This window comes from Myotis davidii, unplaced genomic scaffold, assembly GCF_000327345.1.
Source record: "Myotis davidii unplaced genomic scaffold, ASM32734v1 scaffold433, whole genome shotgun sequence".
Lineage (NCBI taxonomy): Eukaryota > Metazoa > Chordata > Mammalia > Chiroptera > Vespertilionidae > Myotis > Myotis davidii.
Genome location: NW_006293776.1, coordinates 2,844,756 through 2,851,989, shown reverse-complemented (window position 1 = coordinate 2,851,989; position 7,234 = coordinate 2,844,756).

Sequence of the window (7,234 nt, the reverse complement as noted above, 5' to 3'; positions counted from 1 at the left end):
ACATTTCTAGAAGTGGAATCACTGGGTCAAATGGGAGCTCCTTTTTTAGTTTTTTAAGGAAACTCCATACTGTTCTCCACAGTGGCTGCACCAGTCTTCATTCCCACCAGCAGTGCAGGAGGGTTCCTTTTTCTCCGCATCCTCTCCAGCAGTTGTCCTTTGTTGATTTGTTGATGATAGCTATTCTGTCATGTGTGAGATGGTACTGCATTGCAGCTTGACCTTTCTTGATGAATTACTTTCTCTTTGGGTGACACTGCCTTTCAAAGCTTCTTTAACAACTTCCTTGATTTCTCACAGCCAATTTTTTTCTATCATCCTTTAATTCTCTATCTCTTTGGTATATCCTTTCTTCACTATTCCTAGTCTAAACATTTTAGTAAGCCAAATGTAATAAAAGGGTAAATAAGCACTTGAAAGGTTAGATTCACAAATTATTTAGTCCAGTGGTTGACAAACTATAGCCCGAAGGCCAAATCTGGCCAGCAGCTTGTTTGTGTAAATAAAGTTTTATTGGAACCTTGCTTTTTAGATTACATATTGTCTATGGCTACTTTCATGCTACACAACAGAATTCAATAATTACAAAAGAGACTGTATGATCCACAAAGCCTAAAATATTTACTGTCTGACCTCTTACAGAATAAGTTTGCCAAAATTTAGTTTACCCCAAATTTTGAAAAGCATAAGAAAAAAATTTAAAATATCTAAAAATAGTATAGCTTCTCCCTTACTCCCTCCCATCCCCAGATGGTAGGTACCTTTATTTTAATTTTATAGGTAAATAAGCCAAGTTTGGGAGAAATTAAATATGTTGCTCAAGGACCATTGTGATTAAGTGGTAAAGCTGAGATTCAAACTCATGTCTTTTTGGCACTGGCACCCAACCTTATGACCAGAATAGCTTCTTGAGGATAGGAATTGTGCCTTACTCATTGCTTTATCTTTAGTAACTAGCCTATAGCCAGGCTTGCAGTAGATACTAAACAAATGTTTGTCAAATTGAGTTGATTACATTAATTTGAAAAATTAAATGCTTAAAATTAGAAAGAAATGTCCTCCTAGTATGTTTTTATTAAAGTTGGCACTGTGGAGTAAATTAGCTGGGCAAGCCCATTAGAGTGGCCATTATAAACAATCTCCCTGGGGTGGTTTAGTACATTAGAAAAGCATTATTTTGGTGAAAAAACTATTAGTTTAATGGAATACTGTGTTTGGGAGAGAATACTTGGCCCCCTGCTGCTTCTTTTAATGTTTTGTTTTTTATGCTAAAATTCCTTTAATAATTTCTTAATACTTTAGGCATGATACTTCATCAAATTCCTATACTTACATGCATGGTGATCTCCAAATATTTTTAATAACTGTATTGTAGTACCTGGTTTGGAAAAATTAGGTTAAAAAACAAACAAACAACCGTTTGTATCTAGTAATATATGAATTTTGAAATTAACTAGTTCCTGTTATATTGCTACAAAGGTAAAAACATTTTAAACTATTCTTATTTATTAATCATTTGTATTCAAAATTTTACAAGGAAAGGAATCTAGCTTTAAGTGGATGATACTTTTAAAATATTAGGCCCTGGGTTTCTGGTTTTCTTCTGTTAGTCCATTTGTGTTTGTGTAATAAACAAGGACATCAATTAACAACAACTTTGGAAATTTTCCATAGAATGCTTCCTATTGATAAGAATCATCCGAGACACTTCTTTAAAAATGTCACAGAATGAAAAGATGAATAGAGGGAGCATAGATGATTGGGGGGTCAATGAATCTACTTTTTCAATACTGTAATGGTGGATACATGTCATTATATATTTGTCAAAATCCATGGACTGTACAACACCAAGAGTAAACTAATGTAAACTGTAGACTTTGGATGATAACGATGTATCAATGTAGGTTAATCAGTTGTAAAGAATGTACTATTCTGGTGGGGAATCTTGATAATGGGGGAGGCTTGTTTGTTTGCATGTGTGGGGGGAAGGGGTATATGGGAAATCTCTCTACCTTCCTCTTAATTTTGTTCTGAACATAACATTACTCTAAAAAAAATAAAATCTTGAAACAAAAAAGCAATGCAAACTTCCTTGGCCTCCCCCCTCTAAATTTTGATTAAGCATTTGTGTGTTAGGGCCTAGGACTCATTATTTTTTAAGTATAAAGCACTGCAGGTGATTCACATCATCAGAGAAGTTTAGGAAATATTACTTTAAAGAATACCTTCACAATCGTGTATGAATTGATTTGAATGGGGCTTGAAAAATTTACCTGGACCTCTCATGTACTCCCATCAATGATGAGACCATTTTAATATTTACACAGAAATTAATAATTGTATTTAAAATAGGCTAAATATTAGATATTTTTGTTTATTACTTAGAGTGAGATTTTTTATATATATATTCCATCACTGACACTCATTCAACATTTTAAGCTTATTTAGGTCACAGTTTCCCTCTGAGAAGTTGCTGAAATATGTGTAATCTCTCCCCAGGAAAATTAACACACAAAAATTTTGCATATCATTACGTTTTTACTAATCCTGACATATAATAATGGAACCTAATGATAGGCCAGTTTAAGATCTATTTTCAATTGGGGTCCACTTTATTTTTAATTTTGTTCTATACCTAAGTGTCTTTAACTCTAATGTGTATTTTTTTCTCAGATACCCTACAGCCCAAAATTTAGCAACTGTCATTTTCCTGACTGTATGTATCTCTCTTTCCAGTTAAATAGGACATATATTGTCATTGTACTTGTTTTGCTTAATATGTCCTTTGATTTAAAAAAATCTCATGTACAGCTATGGGTTTGGGGGATGTTATTTATGGGAAGAGCAAGAAGTTGACAGTTTGTGGGACAGAGGAACAGATACCTTAGACCAGGTGACTTCTGATGGAAATGTGATGGCAGAAAGAAGATGCCTAGGGAAGGAACTAAGGTGACCAGAGGCCAGCAATGCAAAACCTAGGGCAGACTGGAGTCACGGGCGAATTCAGAGGAAGCTGGCAGCGTAGCCCTTTATTCCTCCCTAGTTTTAGAAATGGGAATTCAGTGAGGATGCAAACAGCTTGGGTGGCAGATGGCTTCGGGAAAAAAACTGTTTCAACCCAAATTTGAGCATTGTACCAAAAACTCCGGCAGAAAAAATTTTGTTTTCTTCAAGGTCTTAGGGATCAGGTCAGGGTGGGAGAGTGAGAGAGAAATATTGAGTGGGGATGAGATAGGAGTGGAAGAGAGAGAGAGAGAAGTGAGACAGAAAAATAGAGAAAGAGAGAAGTTCAGGAAAGAAGCCATTCTTGTATGAATTTAGACAAAACAGGCCTCACAGATTATACTGGAAATGTGATGTACCTACTAGGATGTAATCTGAAGTGTGGTGCTTTAAAATGACTTCCTGAAAGTGTATAGTATAGTGTTTTAGGCCTCATAGCAAGGGGAAGAGAATCAGAGAATACAATGGCCTGTCTTACCTGTATGTCCAATTGTGACCCAGTAGCCCACAAGACAATTTTGTATGAATTACAGACAGGCAGATGCAGCCCCACACCAGGGCACATGGCTCGGAAACCAGGGCACAGTTGAGATTTCAGCCTGTTTCTCTCTATTGCCAGATCAGCTTGTGCAGTGAACTCCCTGCCCAATCCTATGTGTCAGCCCTGTCACAATTGAATTTCTGCTTAGGCTTTAGGCAGTAGAAAGGATAAGGAGAGCCTTTGTGCCTCTGTAAAGACTTTTCAATTCTCTTATAAGCCAGAGTGTCTACAATATTTTGTATTCAAACTATCCAAGTAAATGTGAACTGGAGTAGCAAGGTGGCAGAGCAGGCTGGTGTGAGGGAGGTGCACGTGAGAGCTCAAGGGGGAAGGAGGTGCTGGTGCGGCCTGGCAGCCACATCACAGAACCACCCCGGCAATCAATCAGGAGGCAGATGTTCCAGCCAGATTGCTTTCACATATATAAACCAGTTATCACTTTTATGTTTTCAAAAATAACCATAACAATAATTTCACAAGTCACCATATTTCTCTATGCATGCACACATACTTTAACAGCTGATAGCTCAATTTTGAAATAAAATATACTTCACTAAACACTGCCTTTATAATTATTCAAAGTGTCTGTATACATTTTTTGGGACACCCTATATATTCAGGGTGTCCCAAAGGGACAAGGTTCATATATGTTTCAAATGTACATATATGTATGAATCTTAGCCATTCTTCTATACAATATCCAACAAACTACCTGATACTTATAATTCTTATAAATTATTCCTATGGTGTCTACTGTAACAGAATATGAAATATGTAAATATGGAAGTCATTAACTTGTTTGGGGAATTTTTAAATAATGATTCAATCTTAATGAACTGTTCTTTAATGTTTAATGGTAATTAACTAAACATCTAATACATTTTTGTTCGTGTAAATAATTAAGTTGAAAATATTTGCACATATTTCCAATATTTTCTCCAGCTTTGTTTTCTGTTTCTACCTACTTTTCAAATTTTGTGTAAATCTGGGTAGTAAGATCTTGTGGATTAAATATGAGTGTGTCTGTGTCTTTATTTGTATCTGTGGATTACTTAAGGCTGGCTCATTTTCTTCACTTAGAACTATGAAATATCATCTATCATGACTAATAAAGTTTATAGTTGGTTTTTAATTGAATTTATTGGGGTAACATTGGATAATAAAATTAGATAGGTTTCAGGGGTACGATTCTATAATACATCATCTGTATATTGTATTTTGAGTTCACCACTCTAAAGCAAGTCTTTTTCTATTACCATTTATCCCTCCCATCTCCTCTTCTGCCTCCTCCCACCCTTCTTCCCTCTGGTAATCACCATGCTGTGGTCTGTGTCTATGAGGTTTTATTTTGTATTTTTTTTTGCTTAATCCCTTCACCATGTTCACTCAGTCCCACAACACCCCACCCTTATGTTCTTTATCTCAGTGTGTTTCTATTTTGTTTGTTAATTTTCTTCATTCGATTCCATATATGAATGAGATCATGTGGTATTTGTCTTTCTCTGACTCGCTTATTTCATGTACCATTGTGCTCTCCAGGTCCATCCATGCTGTCTCAAAGGGTAAGATTTTCTACTTTTTTATGGCTGAGGAGTATTGCATTGTGTATATGCACCACAGCTTTTTTTTTTTTTTTTATCACATCTTCAGGGACACTTGGGTTGCTTCCAAATCTTGGCTATTTTAAATAACACTGCAACGAACATAGGGGTGCATATATTCTTTTGAATTAGTGTTTTAGGTATCTTCAGGTATATTCCCAGAAGTGGAATTGCAGGGTCATAAGGTAATTCCAATTCTGATTTTTTGAAGAATTTGCAAACTGTTGTTCACAGTGGTTGCACCAATCTGCCCTCCCACCAGCAGTGCACCAGGGTTCCCCTTTCCCCACACCCTCCTCAGCACTTGTTTGTTGATGTCCTGACAGGTATGAAGTGGTTTTAATTTATATTTCTCTGATGACTAGTGATATTGACCATCTTTTCATATGTCCATTGGAGATCTGTATGTCCTCTTTGGAGAAGTATCTATTCAGGTAATTTGGCCACTTTTTAAATGGATTTTTTTTGGTGTTGTTTTATAGATTCTTTATAAGTTTCGGATATTAACCCCTTATTAAATGTATCATTGGCAAATATGTTCTCCCATTCAGTGGGTTGACTCTTCATTTTGTTGATGGTTTCCTTTGCTGTGCAAAAACTTTTTAGTTTGAAGTAGTCCCATTTATCTATTGTTCTTTTGTTTCCCTTGCTTGAGGAGATATATCAGGAAAAATTTTGCTATGAGAAATGTCCTTTTACTGCCTATGTTATCCTCTAGAATTTTTATGGTTTCAAATCTAACACTGAAGTCATTAATCCATTTGAGTTTATCCTTGTGTATGGTGTAAGAAATTGATCTAGTTTTATTTTTTGCATGTTTCTGCCCAATATTCCCAAAACTATTGAATTGACTATCCTTTCCCCCATTGTATGTTTTTGCCTCCTTTGTCAATTTTTTTTGTTTAATTTCCAACTATTTGGGTTCTTTTTCTAGATGTCTTAGCATTATTAATTTAATTTTTATTTAATTATTCCTTTTTCAAATATTAATTGACCATAAAAGCATAGACTTATTTCTGGGTTCCCTATTCTGTTCTATTGATCTATATGTTTGTTTTTATGCCAGTACAATGCTATTTTGATTACCATGGCCTTATAGTACAGTTTGATTTCAGGTAGCATTATTTCTCCAACTTTATTCTTTCTCAAGATTGCTGTGTCTATTCAGGATATTTTGTGGTCCCATATAAATTTTTGGAATTATTTGTTCTAGTTCAGTAAATATGCCACTGAAATCTTGATGGGATTTCATCGAATTTATAAATTGCTTTGGGTAGTATGGACATTTTATTGATGTTAATTCTTCCTATCCATGAACACAGTATATATGCTTCCACTTATTTGTATCTTCTTCAATTTCTTCAATGTCTCATAATTTTCTGAGTACTGGTCTTTTACTTTTATTCTTGGTTACATTTATTCTTAGATATTTTATTTATTTATTTATGTATTTATGTACTTATTTATTATTTCTTACCCGAGGATATGTTTTTATTGATGTGTGTGTGTGTGTGTGTGTGTGTGTGTGTGAGAGAGAGAGAGAGAGAGAGAGAGAGAGAGAGAGAGAGAAACATTGATCGATTGTCTCTGTACTCACTCAACCAGGGATGGAACCCACAACCCTTTGGTGTATGGGATGACACTCCAACCAAAAGAGCCACCTGGCAAGGCCTAGGCATTTTATTTTTGGTGAAACAATTGTGACTGGGATTGTTTTCTTAGTTTTCCTTTTTTTTTAAATTCATTAAATCTTTATTGTTCAGATTATTACAGTTGTTCCTCTTTTTCCCCCCATTGCTCTCTCCACCCAGTACTCACCCCACTGTCCTCTCTTTCTGCACCCCTCACACCCACTTCCCCCTGAGAATTGTCAATCCACTCCCTTTCTAGGCCCCTGATTCTATTCTATTCTCCAGTTTATTCTGTTGGTCAGATTTTTTATTCACTTGATTTTTAAATTCACTTGTTGATAGATATGTATTTGTTATTAATAATTTTTATCTTTACCTTTTTCTTCTTCTTCCTCTTCTTACAGGATACCTTTCAGCATTTCATATAATACTGGTTTGGTTGTGATAAACTCCTTTAG